Source organism: Phoenix dactylifera, chromosome 1 (genome assembly GCF_051530095.1).
Source record: "Phoenix dactylifera cultivar Ajwa chromosome 1, Ajwa_hap1_PhDact_Kaust_v1.1, whole genome shotgun sequence".
Classification (NCBI taxonomy): Eukaryota; Viridiplantae; Streptophyta; class Magnoliopsida; order Arecales; family Arecaceae; genus Phoenix; species Phoenix dactylifera.
The window spans coordinates 57,486,491-57,490,842 of record NC_143190.1 but is presented as its reverse complement, the minus strand read 5'-3'; positions in this window follow the sequence as shown (position 1 = coordinate 57,490,842).

Sequence of the window (4,352 nt, the reverse complement as noted above, 5' to 3'; positions counted from 1 at the left end):
GAAAAAACAAATACATAAGATGTATGTTGTTTGTATTAATTCATGTTGTTATGTATATGTGATGCATGAACATTAAATATAATGACTTAAACATGAATTTAATCTGATTACATGTGATTAATTACAAAAACTCAGATCTGAAAATATGTTTTAAGAACTGAAAGATTGTAATTAATATGTAATTAAAAAGAAATATGCAATGATCAAAACTTTCATAAGTCTAAACTTAATTGAGAATTAAGTGTTATGAAATAGAATTGTAACTCAATTAATTGACATTGCATAATTCTTTGGGCATATGGGTTAGCTTGAATCAAGTTCCTAGGATTGGGTTAGACCTAAGGTTAGAATCATACATGGACAAATAGAATTAATTGATCAAATCTAATTAAGTAGTAACTAGATTAGGTCAAGAAAATTCTAGATCAATTTACAATAGTTGTAGATGGATCAAGTCCATGTCTTTGATTAGACCAAGATGGAACTTGATTTAGGCTCAGAGGTGTAGCCCGAGTCATTTGAGTAATCAAATCGAAATTGATTAACCAGTCGGTGTCTAAGGTAAGTTTGGCAGTTTTGACCGGTGGTTTTTAATTGGGAGCTACTCGCACTGATTCGTCTTTGCCGAGTTAATGGCATATCCCTTCCACCGATCTCACTTACCTGGCCGACATGGTCAATCACATTTTGATTGGATCACTTAATGATTCGAGTTAGCCCATGCCTATAAAGAAAATCAGTTTGACTGATTTAGGTGTCTCCTTAACCGGTTTGAGTCTAATCTGATTTGGTGAAGTCAGTGGGAGAAATTAGACTAACCGGATCTTCTCATCTATCCTAATTATGAAATTCTCTAAAATTATTAGGTCCTTAAAATGAAATGGTTATGGGGATAACTAGGTCATAGCCTCCCATTAAGTTGGGTGATAATGGGTCCAATGTTTTGATAATTATTGGAGGCGCGACACGCCTGGTACTTATCAAGCATTGGAATTGTCATTCAATATATGATGAGTTAAGTGTACCTTCAATAGGCGGTCAGGTGAGCCGAGCCACACTCGGGCTTGGTCGTCTATTAGTTGATTAGACTTAACCCTATCATTTAATGGTTGGACCTGACTAGGGTATTCGGTGGAGGCGCCACACGCCTGCCGAAGAACCTAGGGCAAAATTATCACTAGAAGTTGCTTGGTGAAGCAACTGGTTTAGAACCTACCAATAGGTGCATATGGGTTAGCCGAGCCACACTCGGGCCTATATGCGATCTATTGGGTTCTAGTGCCCACTAAAGAATTAGGAGTAATTTTTCGAATTGGAGGTAGAGGCTACCAATTTGTATAAAATAGTGGGAGTATCTTTAGACTAAAGTCCAAGTCTACTGTGTTTAGTCAATTCATATACTAATAGCCAAATTTTCTTTTATGTAGAAATGGCCACAAGTTTGTCACTTCGCTCATTATTGGATAATGACAAGTTGACTAGTCCCAACTTCAATAATTGGTATAGAAAGTTGAAAACTCAGCATAGTCAGACCAAAAGGATTAAGGATGACCAAAGTCAGGCAGAATGCTTCTATTGTAAGAAGCAGGGGCATTGGAAGAGGAATTGTCCTCAGTACCTTACCTCACTTGACCCGAACAGGCTAAGCAAGAGAAAAGGGCAATCAGTTGCTGATCAAGGTATTTATATGATAACACCTTGTAATTTCTCTATATGTGATAATTCAACCTGGGTATTAGATACTGGAAGTCCGTTTAATATGTGCAATTCATTGCAAGGACTTCAGGTCAATGAGAGATTTGAAAACAGCGAGAGATTCCTGAATGTTGGAGATGGAAGATCTGTTCCAGTTCTAGCTTTAGGAAATCTCAAACTTGTTTTCAATTCTCATGTAGTTGTCTTGAGTGATTGTCACTATTGTCCTGCATTCTTATTGAATGTAATTTCCGTAGGCCTTTTGGCCATGAACGGTTATGAAATTTCAATAAAGAAATATTCTTGTGATGTCATTATGAATGGTGTTACTGTAATGAATGGACAATTGAGCAATGGCATCTACTTGTTATCACAACCTGTTAATGTAATGTACACGTCAAGTAAGCGTCCTAGAATAGATAATGTCACGGATGTCTACCTTTGGCATCATAGGCTAGGTCATATTAACAAGAACAGGATGAACAGGTTAAGTAAAGAGAGAATCCTCAATGTTAATGATTGTGAATCATTGACAACCTGTGAGTCATGTCTTCTTGGTAAGATGACCAAATCACCTTTTACCGGAAAAGGTGAACGAGCCAGTGATTTATTGACCCTTGTACATTCTGATGTATGTGGGCCAATAAGCACAGATGCTAGAGGTGGGTATTCATATTTCATTACGTTTACAGACGACCTTTCTAGGTATGGTTATGTCTATTTAATGAGACATAAATCTGAAGCATTTGAAATGTTCAAATTGTATCGTAATGAAGTAGAAAAACAAACTGGAAAGAGTATTAAAACTCTTCAATCAGATCGAGGAGGCGAATACCTTTCCAATGAGTTTTTGACATATTTAGGAGAGAATGGGATTCTCTCCCAATGGACTCCTCCTGGTACACCATAGTATAACGGTGTATCAGAAAGAAGAAATCGAACTCTGTTAGACATGGTTCAATCCATGATGGGGTTTGCAAGTCTGCCCATATCCTTTTGGGGATATGCACTTGAGTCAGCCTGCTACATTCTAAATAAGGTTCCAAGTAAGTCTGTAAATAAAACACCACATGAGATGTGGACTGGACGTAAGCCAATGCTGTCTCACCTTAGGGTTTGGGGGTGTCCAGCATATGTCAAACGTTTGAAGACAGACAAACTTGAACCCAAGTCTGACAAATGTTTCTTTGTTGGTTATCCTAAAGAAACTAAAGGATATTACTTCTACTTTGCTGAAGAACAAAAGTTATTCGTAAGCAATAGAGCTGTTTTCTTAGAGAAAGAATTCCTTAGTGAAGGAACTAAAAGCTCTAATGTTGAGCTTAGGGAAGTTCAACATGTAGAAGATCCGACACCATCTACTGAACTAGTTGAGTCAGATTTGATTAGATCAGATCCAGAACCCATCTTAGATGCACCATTAAGGCGATCAGGTAGAGTACCACGTCAGCCGGACAGATACTACGGTTTCTTGGTCCAGGACGGGGATCCTGTCGAACTTGATGAAAATAATGAGGATCCGATCACCTATATGGATGCTATGCAGAGGCATGACTCTGATGCATGGCTTGGAGCCATGCAATCCGAAATGGAATCCATGAAGGTCAATGATGTATGGACATTAGTTGACCCACCCGAAGGGATTAAACCCATAGGGTGTAAGTGGATTTTCAAAAGAAAACGGAGCGCAGACGGAAAAGTAGAGACCTATAAAGCCCGTCTGGTTGCCAAGGAATATCGTCAACGTTATGGTATTGACTATGACGAGACGTTTTCTCCTGTGGCAATGCTCAAATCCATTCGGATTATGCTTGCGATAGCAGCACACTTAGATTATGAAATCTGGCAGATGGATGTTAAAACCGCTTTTCTAAATGGAGATTTAGAAGAAGAGGTGTATATGATGCAACCTGAAGGTTTTATATCTGCAGATGAGTCTAAGGTGTGCAAGCTTCAAAAATCCATTTATGGATTAAAGCAAGCTTCACGAAGTTGGAACATACGATTTGATAAGGTGATCAAATCATATGGCTTCATTAAGAATGAAGAGGAACCTTGCATTTATAAATGGGCAAATGGTTCAGTTATTATATTTCTTGTTTTGTATGTGGATGACATTCTTTTAATCGGGAACGACATTCCTGCATTACAAGGAATAAAGGTTTGGCTATCATCTCAATTTGCCATGAAGGATTTGGGAGAAGCATCTTACATCCTAGGGATGAAGATCTATAGAGATAGATCTAGAAGATTGCTTGGATTATCCCAATCCACATACATTGATACTATACTGAAAAGGTTCAGTATGATTAATTCCAAGAAAGGCTATCTTCCAATGGGCCATGGAATTAACCTCTCTAAAAGGGATTGTCCGACAACCTCTCAAGAAAGAGAGACTATGGATAGAATTCCATATGCTTCGGCAGTGGGATCTATAATGTATGCCATGACATGTACTAGACCAGACGTGGCATACTCACTAGGAGTAGTGAGTAGATACCAGTCTGATCCAGGTAGCAACCACTGGAAGGTTGTCAAAACCATCCTTAAGTATTTAAGAAATACTAAAGATCAGTGGCTTGTCTACGGTGATTCTGACTTAAAACTTGAGGGATATACCGATTCAAGTTTTCAGTCAGATCAAGATGATAGCAAGA